General features: G+C 37.9%; 1 long non-coding RNA gene across 1 annotated transcript; it reads left to right on the forward strand.

The window, feature by feature from the left end:
• The first annotated feature begins 1,427 nt into the window (after positions 1-1,427).
• LOC308189773 lies at positions 1,428-16,418 on the forward strand. Its single transcript, XR_013946604.1, has 4 exons — positions 1,428-1,487; positions 8,555-8,636; positions 9,714-9,848; positions 15,491-16,418. It is a non-coding gene; the product is annotated as an uncharacterized lncRNA (long non-coding RNA).
• Positions 16,419-17,810: the final 1,392 nt, after the last annotated feature.

Consider the following 17,810-nt stretch of genomic DNA (forward strand, 5'->3'; position numbering starts at 1 on the left):
ATCTGTAGGGAGGGTGCAAAGACGACGCAGCCAGGCTTTTATTCACTGGTGCCCAGTGGAGGACAAGAGGCAATGGACACAAACTGCAATGCAAGATGTGCTGTCTGAACATCAGGAACCACGTGCTTTTTTTTTTTTGCCTTTTTTTTTTTTTTTTGTGAGGATGACTGAGCACTAGCACAGTTTTCCCAGTGAGTTTGTGTATTATCTGTCCTTGGAAATAATTAGAACTAACCTGGACATGACCCTCGCCAACCTGCTGTAGGTTACACAGCATGAGCAGTGAGTTTGCACCAGATGACCTTCTAAGCTCCCTGCCAACCTGCCAACCTCAACAATTCTGTGATTCCATGATTTTAATGGTTGAAGAAAAGAATATTATAACTGTTAATTTCAATTTTATCTGCTGTTTTGCCAATACATGCAGCAGAAGGAATGAATCCTGAGACTTACCTTTCCCATCATTAGCTTTCCAGTTTAATTTTTGAAAAATTGAAGTGCTAAATCTTGAAAAAGAAAAAAAAAAGATTTTTTGTTTGTTTCTTTTTTCTTTAATGGCTCATTTGTTGTGTAAGAAGCTATGAAAATTTTGAGTGACAAAGGTGGTAAAATGACTGAGAAAAAGTCAAATTGCACCAGAAAGTACAAAGAAAATCTGTATGCCTCATTTCTTGCAATGGTTGAGAAATAAAGAGTAGACAGTAACTGTAAAGAAGTTTAAAAATCGTACATAAGTACCATCCACGAAGAGAGAAACTGTTTTGTGAGACACTCCATTCTTCGTTCTAATTTTTTGTTTGTAATCACTCATTCTAATAACTTTAAAAGTTTTATTGGAAGCCTTATTTTTTGTAGACATATTCCAAAGATCTTCAGCTGTGGTAAATGTACCTCCACCTGTTCAACTAAAATATAATTGTCAAAAACTTGATTTTTATATCCAAGGATTGAAGGTCAGTCCTCTGTCTGAAAAAGGCTGGAAAACTTTGAAGATATGTATTTAATTTATTCTGTTTTTGTTGTTATTGTAGTTTTAAATAATTTTGACGAAGCATAAGATAGCTGTCCAACTCATTTTAAATAACTCAATTTTAATGTCAGAGAGTAAGTTGCTGACATCATTTATAACAGTGAAATTTGGAGTATATCAACTGAAGTGAGTGAGTTTACCCCAGTTTTACTCTTGTGTGTTTCAGATCAGAGATAATGTTTAATTTATTAACCTGTAAAATGAGGAAGAAATTTGAATTTCTTGTATTTTGTGAGGAAGAATGTATTTGTTGAGAGCAGTATTTTATTTTATTTTCTCTGTTGCTACATGATTCTCGTATAACAGTGAATTTTCTGTTGCAGTTATCTTGTTGCAAGACCATCTTTTACTGTTTCATCAACCCTGTCTGAATTGCACTGTCATTGGTTTTGTCATAGGTGGATGCTTTTCTGAGGGAAGCTAAGAAACAATCTCCAAATTACTGTCAAAAATCCGGGTAAGGACATATAGGTCAGCTTGCACTCTCAGCTTTTTGTTTCCTCAAGTGTAAAACTATTGACATCCTTTTTAAAAAACCTTTAAAATGCCATGTAATTGAGGGGAAGACAGGTTTGACCCTCATCTTTGCATGGCACAGTGAATGTGGAGATCATATAACTGGAAAGCTAATGAGGACAGACAATGACTAGCTGGAGTCTCCCTTTGATTGCCTAATCTCTGGGAACTTTGCATGGTCTATGTGAAATGAACTAAACTTACTTTTAAAATATCTGTATATGGTTTTCAAGATAAAATATTAGCCATCTAAATCCAGATTCAGTAACCAAAGAAATAAAGAAAAATGTACACATGTAAAGTAAATTCCTGCTGGTATTTATTTCAATCCAAGAGGAAAAAAAATATATATATATATATATGTATATATACATATATACTGTTTATACCTCTATAAAAACAGTGTAGTTGTCCAACAGAAAATGACTGGTTGCAAAATTAACTTAATGGCCAGAGATTTACACATACATAAATAATTTTTTTATCAGTCTGTTCTGGACAGTTCCAGTGTAACAGAAATTCAGGAAATGATGCTAATTAACTGCAACTGCAAGAGAGACAGAGAAAAAGAATTGATTGTTGTATTTACAGAATAGTTCAAATTAATATTTACTGCTGTTTCTGCGTAGGAATAAAGTGCACATGTTTTTGTGATCAACATTTTTCAAATGCACCTTATTTTTATTAGAACAGTAATGGTAAAGTCAGTAAAACCTTTTGATCTGTTGGATGGTTGCAAATTGTTTACAGAAATAAAAATTGATACTAGTATTGCACCTAGAAATTGATGGTACACAATATCACCAGAAAGAGTACTAGAAATTGAGAAATTGAGATTATGGGAGTACTGTCATAAAAATATACTTTATTATGTAGAGTATGTCGAAGTAAATTAAAGTCCCTTCATTGACAAAGTTCCAACAATGACAAAGGGAATAATGAATCTGGGAACTATTAAATACTGTACTGAGGGGTAAACAACGATTAAGAAACCAGTGAAGAAACTCAAGCTTCATGTACACTCATAAACTGCTTTGCTATAAACAGCAAACATAGAATGACCCACACAGTTGTACTTCAAATGATGCACTGAATTATATTTCACAGCATTAGACAAATTACCTTTATTTAAGCTGTAAGCTTTATAAATTCAAGGAAAAGTAGACAAAGTTATCATTAGCAATGTGTTGCAGTAGTGAAAATAAAATGGATAGTCGGTCAATGTGAAGCAGATTAGATTTAAAATTAGGAAAACCTTTCTGTTTGCTGTTCCTTGATATTTTAAAGATAGGCTACTCAGAATTAGAAGAAGAATTAATACTAAGAATTTAAATGATAAATGTTTGTAACAAAGAGAAAAAAATCAATCTAAACCTATGAAAATTATTTCAGAAAAGTTGGAAAAAAATATTTTAGTTAGAAAAGTAATAGGCTAGTGAAAGTAATGCTAATTTGGAAGATCTGTAAGCGTGTTGTAGCTGTACGAGTACGTAGGTGTTGATAGGAATACATGGATCTTAGAGAGAGTACAGTGAAATTTTCCTTACAGAAAGCAATTTTGTTTTTACAATGCCATTATATAGGCGATAATTATGAGCCATAAGGCTTCACAGCTCTCTATATATTAAGCAAGAGTCTCTGTAGTAAAGAGCTTACTGTTTGTTTGAAAGTGAAAGAGGAATATTAAATACATTGTTTTAGATGGCTAAAGTGTATTTTTTATAATCTTGATGAAAGTACATAGGAATATGTAAGTATAACGTGTCCCACTTTGAGAAAAAAATAAAAAATAAATTAATTTCTTCTTTTTATTTTCCCCAGCCAGATTGTATTGTACTGTATTCTGAACAGTTCTGTTGGCTTCAGAGAAAAAATGTATGGAAAAACAGTTCTTAGTACAAATGATGTTGTCAAAACATAGTGTTTTCCTGTATTCAAGCACACATATTGTGTAGATAAATGATTGGCTTTTGCCCCTATCATCTGGAAATTTATGCTAGGCATGGCAGAGAATGTCAAACTCTACAAAGGAGAGTAATTAAAGGACAGGGAAGGGTCAAATATTCCATAGAATAAATGGTACAGTAAATTGACGACATTTTTGTCACCAAGAATACACTGATTCTAAGATAAGAAAATCAATCTGTAACAATTTCTGGGAATTTTAGCCACATATATATTTACGTATGTATATATATTAACTGTAGCATAAAACAAACAAACAAACACAACACCAACTTTTTTAGCTAGCAAGTACAGACAATTGATTGGAATACGCAGACTTTGATGAAAGTCCTCAGACCAAAAAGTAATAGGTAATATGGTAGAAATTAAATAAGCCTACCTGAATTAAATAGTTTAAATCACGAATAAATATTTTTTATAAATGCAAGTATTTTACTATTTCAAGGTGGAAATCAGGTGAAAAGATTAGCCTTAAACAGAAAAAAAAAGCAGATGGAATTAATTCAGAAGACAGAAAGACATTCGAGGAACTAGCTGAAGCTAGTCTTGTCAAAGAAATGTTTAAATTAAATTGAAGTCCTGGAAGAACACTAAGGAAACAAAGTTTAATTACGGGTGCTAAATTTCACACCTCACTTGAGTCTTTATTTGTATATAAATGCAGTGCTCATAGTGTGCGCTTGCAGCCCAGAAGGCCAACTGCATACTGGGCTGCATTAAAAAAAAGGAGTGGCCAGCAGATTGAGGGAGGTGATTGTCCCCCTCTGCTCCGCCCTTGTGAGGTCCCACTTGGAGTGCTGTGTCCAGGTCTGGGGCCCCTAGCGGAAGAAGGATGTGGAGCTGTTAGAGCAGGTCCAGAGGAGGGCCACAAAGATGATCAAGGGGCTGGAGCACCTCTCCTATGAAGACAGGCTGAGACAGCTGGGGATGTTCAGCCTGAGAGGCTCTGGGGTGACCTCATTGCAGCCTTTCAATACTTAAAGGGGACTTATAAAAAGGATTAAGGACTCTTTACTCACGTAGATTATGATCAGACAAGGGGGAATGGTTTTAAACTAAAAGAGGGAGATTTAGAGGTTAGAAGGAAATTCTTCACTCAGAGGGTGATGAGGCACTGGAACAGGTTGCCCAGAGAGGTTGTGGATGTCCCATCCCTGGAGGTGTTCATGACCAGGTTAGATGATGCCCAGAGCAACCTGATCTAGTGGGTGGCATCCCTCCCTATGACAGGGGGTTGGAACTAGATAATCTTTGAGGTCCCTTCCAATCCAGGCCATTCTATGATTCTATATGTGTGTGTCTATTTTTTAGAAATAAATGTATTTTCTTTTTTTTTTCACCAGTAAGTAAGAGATTTGGGGATTTCAAAAGTTTCTAAGGAAAATATTTACATACCGTGAAAAAATCTGGAGGAAAAAAAAAAAAAAACTAAACCAAAATCATCTTTCAGAATTTTATGAAGAAAATATTCACCCTTTGCAATCAGTTTTTCTATTTACTTTTTCTTTTTTCTTGATGAACGTGTATCCTTTTCCTCATGGAGGGTCAAGAGGTAAAATAGTCTTTTCTACTCACCATACTGTACATTCACACACACATGCACACACACACAGAGATGTCCTAACATCCTACCGACTGGTCATTCACAAAGCCACATGAGATCATACTTTCTTCTAGGGAGAGGTATTCTCCAAAAGCTTTTCCGTAGAGATGGGAGGAATGAAGAGACACTTCAACAGGCCAAAAATATTATCTTTTCCTATTGGTGTCCCTTTGGAAATGGTGATATCTATATATCAACAAGTGAAATTGCATTAAGGTAGTACTGTAGCAGATTTTCCAAGGGCTTTCAGAGCTTTGATCTGGAGTAGGGGTTTAATCTCTGTTGACTGGTTTCCTCTCTGAAGGAAATGAGAGAATCCACAAAGGTATCCAACATGGGGAGCAAAAAGGAGATCTGTGTTATACAGTCTCTTTGGGTTCATATGTGGTGAGACAGGTAACGCAACTGGAGTCCTGCACTGAAAGGATATAAGGTGTTTAGGAAGAACAGGGTTGGAAGAAGGCAAGGAGCGGGAGCTGATCTTACGTGGAAGAACAGAGTGGGAATAAGGCAAGGAGGAAGAGTTGACCTTATGTGAAAGAGCAGTGGAAATGCATAGAGTTCTGCTTTGGGTTGAATTATGAGTCACTTGAGAGTTTAAAGTTAATGATTAGTGGGCAGATCACCCTGGGTAGTGTTGTGGTGGGTACACTGATGACAACTTCCTGGCACAGATGATCAAGGAGATGATGAGGGGAGGTGCTCTGCTGAACCTGATACTTACATATAATGAAGTACCGGTGGGTAATAAGAAGCCTGGGGGCAACCTTGGCTGCAGTGACCATAAGAAGGTGAAGTCCAGTATCCTGTAAGGGGGTGTGATAAAAGGCAGCGGGAAAAAGCAGTATCACAACCTTGATTTTTGGGAGATCAAATTTAGGACTCTGGGGGCCTGCTTGGAATAATCCTATGAAATATAATCCTGGAGAGAATAGTGTTCCACTGTCAAACTGTGCAGAGATAGGTTTAGAAAGTCAAAGCCCACCTGCAGCTGAATCTGGAAGGGGGCATAAAAAGCAGCAAGAAGGGCTTCTGCAGGTACATCAGGGAGATATGTAAATGAACCTCTGGAAATGAGTTACAAGTTCAAAAATTATCAGACGGTATTTGACACAGACAAGCATATGGCATATGGCATATCATGTTATTTACGCATTTTGTCAATGTTTTGGTAAAGGGAAAGTTAAACTTTTCTAGACATGGAGTCAATCGTAGATAATAGGAAAGAAAGAACACTAAGTTCATCTTGTGAAATCTTTAGAAAATAATCAAATACTTAAAAGTAAAAATCCACAGAAACATTTCACCTTTTGCTGCTGTCTGGAGCACAAAATTTAGAGATATAAAATTCAGATGTTTTAACCTTGAAGACATCAGTAGTATATTATTTCAGAAAAGATCTTATGTTTTCACACTATCCTATTTTCAAGAAGCCATCAAGCACAACACTTGTATTAAACTGTAGTTTTAATGCCAAGTAGGGCTTCCCAAACTGAGGAGTCTGAAGCTTAGTGACGAGTCTGAGTAAAAATCTACTGTATGCCAAGATTGCAGATGAATCATAGGATTATTCATCTTTAATTTTTAAGAAGGACAGATGCTAAACTTTAGAAAACAAATGAAACAAAAACAAACAAAAATAACAACAACGACAAAACACACGTGTTAGTAAGGGTAAACTGGCAAACTGTGAAAACAGAATATTTTGATTCCTTCAGTCAAGACACAAAGCAGTAGTGAAAATAGCATGCTTAACAAGACTATGGCATCTCCCAGTGTTTAAATGAGATGGAAACAATCACAAACAGAGTACCTGAAGAGTTCACCTCTTCAGACAACGATCGCTTTGAAGTCATGTTCATCTTTTAAATTGTCATGCTGGGTGGCTACCTGTATCACAGACATCCTTTTTAGACCTGAATGGAAAGTAGAAGTCAGGGACATATAGTAATGAGATTCCCAATATCGTCTCTAGTTTGCCTTAGATTATCCAGGTTGTTGCACCGAGGTAACTTGCTGAGAGCAGTGCAACAACTGCTACCTCCAGACACACATATATGCTAACATTTTAGAGCAAAGAAAAAATATATTTTTTACATTGAGAAGGCCCTCTTAATGGTGCTAAAAAAAGGTATCAGTTTTTCAGAGTAATGCAGTTAAAGTGTCATTTCAGTTGTAGCCCTGAAGAAAATTATCTACATTTCCTATCAGACAAAGAGGTTTCATATTAATATCATTGCCTTGTTCTAGTGAGCCATAGGGATTTAATGTCCATAGATAATTTAAGCCTTTTCTTAAACATCTGTGTCAACAAGTTATAAAGAAAACAGACTGGTGGCCTGATAAAAATATACACCACAAGATTAAACCATTATGCAAAAAAAAATATGACCACCCACAGTTTAGAGTAGCCCAAAGCAGTGTATTACATTGGCTTGACTTCAGTAACAAGCATGGACATATACGAAGTTTGTGCTTATTCAGCCTCTAAATGTATAAGAGAAATATCCATATATTACATAAGTGTACTACAGCCAACCAATGGCTGTCATATAACAGGAAACAAACAAACAAAAACAACCAACCTCCTGTGAACAGTACAAACTGCCCTGTTTTATGGAAGGATTAGTTAGAAGTTATGAAGTCCATGTTTAGATGAGTGTGAAGGGGTTTTTTTTGTTTTGTTTTTGTTTCTTTGTTTTTGCCTTCCACAGAAAAGTAACATTTATTTGTAAGAATACATTTACTATCAGACTCACACTGTCTTTCCATTGTATTTTTATTTATTTATTGAAAAGTCATCACACAAACCTGCATTAAGAGCATTGTGTGAGTTCTAATTAATGTACAAGAATCACAAATACCTTCATTTTAGTATTCAGTTTAAATTGCACTGAATTCTTCAGCAGATATAATGTTAATGCTGTTGGCAACATCTGTTCCACATAACTTGGGAAAGCCCACAGTTTTTTTATTATAAAAAGTCAGCATTATTTTAAGTTAAATCAGGAGATGTGAGACAGTATTTTCAATACTCTCTATTAATGATTTCCCTGACTTCACAGAGGTTATTTTTCCTTTGACTTTTCACAGGCAGACCAAGAAGCATCTTAGTGAAAGAACAAATTGAGCTTATCTGGCCTCCAGCCAGATAAGGAAAGAGTTGGAAAACAGTTTGCAGATTAGTCTGGCTAGAGAAGGGAGAAAAGGTCTATATAAAATTGTTAGACACTTGACAATAACTTTCACCCGGCTGCCAAAAGCATGGAGACACAAATCTAAATGGAATAATATAGAATGTGGTTCCACTTTCTTGAGTTTTGATGGAGTGGTGTGGTGAGTCTTTGGTTTGGTTTCATTTTTTAAGTCTTCACTTTTTACTTCATTTCCTTCATTAAGTTTTCACTTTTCACTTCATTTTTTATTTTTCACTTTTTAAGATGAACATCTTCCTGAGTACGTGATGCAGTCCAATGTGTAATCTGAATGTTTTTGACAACATGCAGCCATCCATATAAGCAGGTAATCTTTGAATTTCAATTTTACTCCAGCTAGTTAGGAAAGAAGGAAAGGAGGAAATCAGTGGTTCTGTGGTCATTTAATTATCTCTGTTTTTTGCTGATACATAGTTCTCAACAGCCCTGTAAATTGGAATGCTAAATATTAATTCACAGATTAAACTATTAAAATGTGATAGTCTTTAATTGGAAGATGACAGACTGAGAAGTTTACTCAGAATAAACCTTTACCAGAAAACTTACCAGAATAAACCTAACAGAATAAACCTTGCTTATGAAGGAAGCATGTGCATATTACCTATCAAAATCAAACCAGAATACAATTAAGTCTGTAAATAAAATATCTGGAATTTCTGCTTCTCTGTGTAGCTATTCTTTTCCTTTTGGAGAAAAAGTGTATGGTACATTATGAGAAGTACAGTAGAGAAAAGACTATTTTTCTGGAGAAGAAAGGGATTACCATCTCATAAATGAGAGACTCTGCCACTCTTGCTGGCAAGCTGTGAAGGGCCACAGATCACTCTTGTAATGAAATCTGAGCTCAGTAGGAAGAATGTGTCATTCAGAAAGATAAACTCTTACTTTGTCCTCAAGAACAGTAGCTGCTGCATCATAGCAGCATTTAGGGACTGCAAAATTCAGGAGACATTCTGTAAATCATTAGGGACTATAGGCAGGGCAGCAGAATTGTGCTGCTTGCACACATTTACCAGATTAATACAATTCTGAATGCGTTGGTCATAACTTAAACAATTAATTCACCCTATGATACTTGTAATGACTCAAAACCAGGCACCTGCTGAGTTACTTTTAGCATTTCCTTTGGAGTTTGGACCATGAATCATGTAGTAACCTGCATCCTGATTTGTTTCAGCTGATACTGAACCACAGACCTGGCTCTTTGTTGTTGTTGTTGTGGTTGGTAGGTTTTTGTTTGTTTGTTTTGCTGTTTTTTTTTTTCCTTCCTTCCTTCCTTCCTTCCTTCCTTCCTTCCTTCCTTCCTTCCTTCCTTCCTTGCTTGCTTTCCTAGCTTCCTCTTATGCATAAGGTCTTGTCATAGGTTTTTATTCTATCTTCCTAGACAGTCAGTGAGATCATACCACTCTGTTCAAGGCCAGGATGTGTCTGTTCACAATGACAACTCCTTGAAAATGTCCAGTCCATTTGAAGTAAAAGTGGTTAGAACAAATATTGATGAACAAGCAGAAAAAAATATGTAAGTATGATTGTGAATCTCTACTCCCCAAAGGGGTAAAAAGAGCAACAAATCATTTACAGTTCCTTTGGAATTTTTAAAATTACCATGCTACTTTTCATACAATGAAAAGCTTTTGCAATTTGGAGAACCAGGGTAGTTCATTTGTGTTACTTGTTAAACACAATAAGACAATGCTGGAGCCTCAGAGAGGCTCTGACAAGAAGCTGAAGACATTCCAAGTTCAAGGCAAAATGTCAGAATGTTCACTGTATTACTCTAAATTAAGCTAAATTAGGTAATCCAAGAAAAGTGATAAACAACTATAAATATGTACATATACATGTTACTATCCACCATATACCAAATACCTGTAAGTTGAGCACATTTAATAATTAAAATTTTGGATTTACCATAAAATATAATTCTTGGAAGGTTCTAACATTTTTCACGTTAAGAAAGGACAAAATTTTAAACATTTGGAACTAGGTAATCATTAAAAAGACAGACTGAAAGGAAACTTGAGGCCAGACACTCCAACCTGCTGCTCAGACCAGGTTGCTTAGGCCTTCATCCCACTGGGCACTGAAAATCTCTAATTTAGAATCATAGAATCAAAGAATGACCTGCGTTGGAAGGGACCTCAAGGATCATCTAGTGCCACCCCCCCTGCCATAGGCAGGGACACCACCTACTAGATAGGTTGCGCAGGGCTTCATCTAACATGGTCTTGAACACCTCCATATTTCTTTCCATAATTTATAAAACTGAAAAGAAATTCAAATTTTAAAGACTTTATTACTTTAAGAGGTAATGTCTCCTGGTGTCATCAAATTTAATTGGCAAACTAAACTTCCAGAACTCCACAAATGAAGCTGAAAGGTCCCTCTGTGAAATGAACAGCTCTCTTTCACAGCTGATTTATTTTTTGGAACACTCAAAAACAAACAAGCAAACAAACAAAAACACAGAAATGAGTTACTCATGAAAAGATAAAAGTCATGTAATCTCTTTGAAAAAAATAATCAAACCAAACAAAACTATATGCTTGCATAGATAAAATGAACATACTAGTAACTGGGCTGTGGGTTTTTTTTGTTTGTTTTTGTTTGTTTGTTTGTTTGTTTTTCTAATCACAGAATCAACTAGGTTGGAAGAGACCTCCAAGATCACCGAGTCCAATCTCTGTCCTAACACTAAAGTCCTCCACTAAACCATATCACTAAGCTCTACATCTAAACGTATTTTAAAGACCTCCAGGGATGGTGACTCAACCACCTCCCTGGGCAGCCTATTCCAACGCCTGACAACCCTTTCAGTAAACAAGTTATTCCTACTATCCAACCTAAACCTCCCTTGGTGCAACTTTCGCCCATTCCCCTCGTCCTTTCACCAGGCACGTGGGAGAGTGGACCAACCCGCACCTTGCTACAGCCTCCTTTAAGGTATATTTAGAGTGCAATACGGTTGCCCCTGAGCCTCCTCTTCTCCAGGCCGAACAATCCCAGCTCCCTCAGCTGCTCCTCATAAGACTTGTTCTCCAGACCCCTCACCAGCTTCGTTGCCCTTCTCTGGACTCTCTCAAGCACCTCCATGTCCTTCTTGTAGCGAGGGGCCCAAAACTGAACACAGTACTCGAGGTGCGGCCTCACCAGAGCCGAGTACAGGGGGACAATCACCTCCCTAGCCTTGCTGACCACACTGTTTCTGATACAAGCCAGGATGCTCTTGGCCCTCCTGGCCACCTGAGCACACTGCTGGCTCATATTCAGCTGACTATCAACCAATTCTCCCAGGTCCTTCTCTGCCAGGCAGCTTTCTAACCACTCATCTCCCAGCCTGTAGCGCTGCTTGGGGTTGTTACGCCCCAGGTGCAGGACCCTTGTTGAACTTCATACAGTTGACCTCAGCCCATAGGTCCAGCCTATCCAGATCCCCCTGCAGAGCCTTCCTTCCCTCAAGCAGATCGACACACGCACCTAACTTGGTGTTTTCTGCAAATTTACTGAGGGTGCACTCGATCCCCTCATTCAGATCATCGATAAAGATATTAAAGAGAACCGGCCCTAGTACTGAGCCCTGGGGGACTCCACTAGTGACCAACCTCCAACTGGATTTAAATCCATTCACCATGACTCTTTGGGCCCGGCTATACAGCCAGTTTCTAATCCAACAAAGCGTATGCCAGTCCAAGCCAAGAGCAGCCAGTTTCTCGAGGAGAATGCTGTGGGAAACGGTGTCAAAAGCCTTACTGAGGTCAAGGTAGACCACATCCACAGCCTTTCCCTCATCCACTAAGCGCGTCACTTTGTCATAGAAGGAGATCAGGCTCATCAAGCAGGACCTGCCTTTCATAAACCCATGCTGACTGGGCCTGATCGCCTGGTTGCCCTGCAAGTGCCGCGTGATGACACTCAAGATAATCTGCTCCATGAGCTTCCCTGGCACTGAGGTCAAACTAACAGGCCTATAGTTTCCCGGGTCTACCTTCCGGCCCTTCTTGTAGATGGGCGTCATGCTTGCTAGCCGCCAGTCGACTGGGACCTCCCCTGATAGCCAGGACTGCTGATAAATGATGGAAAGCGGCTTAGCCAGCTCTTCAGCCAGTTCTCTCAGCACCCTCGGGTGGATCCCATCCGGCCCCATCGACTTGCATACATCTAAGTGCTGTAGCAGGTTGCCAACCATTTCCTCATGGATTATGAGGGCCACAATCTGCTCCCCATCCCCTTTCACCAGCTCAGGGTACTGGGTATCCGGAGAACAACTGGTCTTGCTGCTAAAGACTGAGGCAAAGAAGGCATTAAGCACCTCAGCCTTTTCCTCATCTCTTGTCACTAAGTTTCCCCCCGCATCCAGTAAAGGATGGAGATTCTCCTTTGTCCTCCTTTTTGTGTTTATGTATTTATAAAAACATTTTCTGTTATCTTTAACAGCAGTAGCCAGATTGAGCTCCAGATGAGCTTTGGCCTTTCCAATTTCATCCCTACAAATCCGTACAACATCTTTATAGTCCTCCTGAGTTGCCCGCCCTCTTTTCCAAAGATCATAAACCCTCTTTTTTTTCCTAAGCTCGAGCCACAACTCTCTGTTCAGCCAGGCCGGTCTTTTTCCGGGCTGGCTCGTCTTTGGGCATGTGGGGACAGACCACTCCTGAGACTTTAAGATATCCTTCTTGAGGAGTGCCCAGCCTTGCTGGACTCCTCTGCCCTTCAGAAGTGCCTCCCAAGGGACTCTGCCAACCAGTGTCCTGAACAGCTCAAAGTCAGCCCTCCGGAAGTCCAAGACAGCAGTTTTACTGGTCCCCCTCCTGACTTCGCCAAAAATAGAGAACTCTACTATTTCGTGGTCACTCTGCCCAAGACAGCTCCTGACCACCACATCTCCTACCAGTCCTTCTATGTTTGTGAACAGAAGGTCCAGCGGGGCACCACCCCTGGTAGGCTCACTATCCAACTGTGTCAGGAAACTATCTTCCACGCTCTCCGGAAACCTCCTAGACTGCTTCCTTTGAGCTATATTGCATTTCCAGGATATGTCTGGGAAGTTGAAGTCCCCCACGAGGACAAGAGATGATGATTTTGCAACTTTTGTCAGCTGCCTGTAGAATTCCTCATCCATCTCCTCATCCTGGTTTGGCGGTCTGTAACAGACCCCCACCAGAATGCTTGCCTTGTTGGCCTTCCTGCCGATCCTAACCCACAGGGACTCAACCTTATCATTCCCAGTCTCAGCCTCGAGTTCCACAACATCAAAATGCTCTTTTACACCTGTGTGATCAATGAAAAGCTGTAATTTAATCTTGATATTTTATTATGCATGTTATCTTTTCTTGCTGCAGGGGAATAGTTTGTTTTTGCACTTTTAGTATTGTTTCTTAAAGGAATGGACACATATCCTTAAACATTTGAACAAATGAAATAACACATCAGTTCTCATAGAATTAGAGAATCGTAAGATCATAGAATATCCTGAGTTGGAAGAGATCCAGAAGCACCATTGAGTCTAACTCCTGGCTCCACACAGGACCATCCCCAAGTCAGACCACAAGTCTGAGGCCATTGTCCAAACCCTTCTTGATCTCCAGCATGCTCGCCATGACCACTTCCCCAGGGAGCCATTTCCAGTGACCAACCACCCTCTCGGTGAAGAAACTTTTCCTGACTTCCAGCCTGAACTGTCCCTGTCACAGCTCCATGCCATTCCCTTGGGTCCTGTTGTGTCCCCAGAGAGCAGAGCTCAGCACCTGCCCCTCCGCTCCCCTCATGAGGAAGCTGCATGCCGCCATGAGGCTTCCTGTCCGCCTCCTCTACTCTGAGCTGAACAATCCAAGTGCCTTCATCCACTCCTCATACATATTCCCCTCCAGACCCTTAGTCATTTTTGTAGTCCTCCTTTGGACACTCTCTAGTAGTTTAATGTCCTTCTTATGCTGTGGTGCCCCGAAATGGAGATGTTGAATGAGGTGAGGCCACATCAGAGCAGAGTGCGACAATCCCTTCTCTCAGTCAGCTAGCCATGCTGTGCCTGATGCACCCCAGGGTACGGTTGGCCCTCTGAGCTGCCAGGGCACACTGTTGACTCATGTTCAACTGACTGCTAACCAAAACCTCTGGTTTTCTTTCTATGGGGTTGCTCTCCAGCCTCTTGTCCCCCAGTCTGTACTGGGGGTTGCCCCATCCCACGTGCAGAATCCAGCACTTGCCCTTGTTAAACTTTGTATTTTTGGTGATTGCCCAGCCTTCATATTTGTCAAGATCTCTCTGCAAGGCCTCTCCTTTGCAAATACAGTTTCATAATGCATGTTTTTTTCCATTCTGCTGTTGTTTCTTCTTCACTGAGTATCATGAAGTCTTGACACTTCAAGTCTGTGACTTTTTCTTCTATGTTACATGGAATAATAGTTCTTTCTTTTGATATGTTATAAGGTTGTGTTAAGTAAACCAGATTCTGTATGTCACACTATTTTAGGATTCCTTTTAGAGATAGTCTGACTTTTGGCTGAAAATATATATATGTATATTTATAAATAAATATATATATAATATATATATATTGTAGATGCTCTTTGAGGACAAGAATTAGAATTTTTTTTGGGGGGGGGAAATAGATTTGAGAGAGGGTGATAAAGGCTAGGATCTGCTAGGATCTGTGATAAATGCTAGGATCTGCTGCTGAAAAACAAAAACCAGAAGTAGTTAATGATGCAGAATGGACTGGCAGGTAGGGCGTGGGCCAAAACATTAAGGACTGAAAGGCAAGGATAATGTGATTAAGTATGGTTATTTGGTGAACTTGAAACAAGGAAAGAGACTGAGAGAGGACAGGGAAATACATGACCTTAACAAAGCCAGTAGCTAAGGAGGCAGTTAAGAAAGCATTCTCATCAGAGGTTTAATAAACTGTGCTTGCAAAAGAAAATATTCTAATATCAGTGGAGTATGTTTCTATCCCATAACACTCCAGATTATTTGGATTGAATATATTCTCACTAATTTAATATTTTTCTAATACCATTTTATTTCCCCTTATTTTAATGAGAAAATTAGATAAATATTTGTGTATATCAAATACAAATTGGTGGATTTAAAAATCTGTTTTTATTAAGTACTTAAGCCATGACCTTCTTCAAGTACCTATCAAAAGACCATCTTTATTTTCAGGTGCCTAAAAGTTCTTAGTTCTTTAAATGTGTCATGCAAAGATGCAATTACAAGACTTAAAAATCCTGTTTGAGAATCCAGACTTCAGTATCCAGACATTTCCCCCTGTTCTTCTATTCAATAACAACACATCGGAATAACCTTGTGGTAAGTGTTGCTAAGCAATAGTAGTTCTGGTCTGTTCTAAAGTAGTTTAAACAAAATGTCTGACTACATGCTACAGAGTTGTGAACACAGTTAGCTCCAGTAATCTAAATAATTATCTAAAATATTTTTATACATTTCATTTTTTAAATAAAAGGTAAAGTAAAAAGTAACTACGTTTGTTTGGCATATAATATGTAGAGTCAAATTCCCTAGTACAAGTAAAATGGCACCTGAAGTGAAGTAAAAGTTAATTATAATTGACACGTAAGATTCTGGAAAAAGCATTTAGTGACTTAATCTGTTAATATAAATTTAATAAGAGAATCCCCACAGTGGTGTGAGGTAGAGAATCAGGAGGACAAAAGTGAGAAAACTCATGGGTTGAGATAAAGACTGTTTAATAGGTAAAGCAAAAGCTGCATGCTCAAGCAAAGCAAAATAAGGAGTCCATTCACTACTTCCCATTGGCAAGCAGATGTTCAGCCATTTCCAGGAATCTAGGCCTTCAACACAGCTAATAATTACTTGGGAAGACAGACTACATAACTCCAAATGTCCCCCCTCCCTCCTCCTTTTTTCTCCTAGCTCTTATTGTTAAGCACAATATTATGGGATATCCTTTTGTCCAGTTAGCGTCAGCTGTTCTGGCTGAGTCCCCTCTTCTTGGGGCACTGTGAGAAACAGAAAAGATCTCGTCTCTGTTTAAACACTCTGAAGAAACAACTAAAATATTGGTGTGTTATCAACACCATTTGCAACACAAATCCAAAACATAGCACCATGTGAGTTTTTTTCTGATTCTGTCCTCCATTTAGATAATTAGATAATTTATAATTAGATAATTTAATAATGAGGTTTAGATAATTCTGGTAAGTTTTGCATAAATATGCAAGTGTTTGATTTACATTCAATGATTAACTGAAATGTTTGTTTTCTCCCTAAGTTCTCTGATATTTTGTCATTTATAATTCAGGAAAGAGCCTTTCATTAAGTAGATAAAAACAGAGGCCTATCTTAATACCCTTGTATTACTTTACAAATAGCAAAATTGTAAGGAACCTGCACTGGTCTTGGTAACTGAATAAAATAAAAATAAATAAATATATATCAATAATTATACAATACAAAGAATAGATAAATATTTTAATATAGGCATGGTGTGGCACATTCTTGTCCTACAGAAAAATTATATGTATGTAAATGATAATTATGTGCCTAAGGAATTAATAAAAATAATAATAAAAAAAAAAGTCAGAAGTTAATCTGAATTTTAAATCAAGACTAAAATTTGCTTCAGAGAAACACTAATAGAAAAATCACCTGTTAGGAAAAAATAAATAAATAAATAAATAATCTTTCATAATTTACCTAATTTCAACTACTAAATTTATAGAAGGGCTTGGGTGTACTCAGATGGGAAGCCTGAATGATCCACCCAGGAAAGAAAAATGCTTTCTTAGGATGTTAGATCCCAATTCTATAACCTCAGTTAACAATCCTATCTTAATATAAAATAAATAAATATTTTACTTTATGGTAATTTGACATTAAATATTTTACTCTAACCTTTTACACCTGAAAAAACCCAAACTCATTGATTCACACTTCTGATAATTCTTGATCATCTAGCTTTCACTTGACCAAACTAGAAATTGATTTAAACTGATTAATTAAATTATTAATTTATAATATAATCTGATTAATTAATGATAAGCTATAAATCTACATCAGTCCATATTATTTGTCCTTAACTCCAATTTATACAAGGGGACTTTCAGGAGGATAATTCAGCTTTGGAAATAAGATTTTTGGATGCCTTCATCCCCAGAAGTAAACCAAGAACACAGATCCAGCAGAAGGCTTTTGAGTTTCCTTAATTACATTTTTCCTGTTACAAGGTGACAAAATACTCCATCTTTTACTATTTCTCTTTTTCATCTTGCACATATGTATGATGAGATGATGAGACATACATCAAGATATCAGTTATTGCATTTCAGAACTGCAATCTGGAATATTTTGTTCTTCTCATATCTGTGAGCAGCATACAGAGAAACATTTTTCTAGGTTACATGAAAGAAACCAGGATCTTTCCAGAATTTAGTTATCTAAATATTATTTTATATTAGTTGGAATAATTATAATATATTAATTACAATAAGGAAGTGCTAAC

The sequence above is a fragment of the Anser brachyrhynchus genome, assembly GCF_964034855.1.
Source record: "Anser brachyrhynchus genome assembly, chromosome: 2".
Taxonomy (NCBI): Eukaryota; Metazoa; Chordata; class Aves; order Anseriformes; family Anatidae; genus Anser; species Anser brachyrhynchus.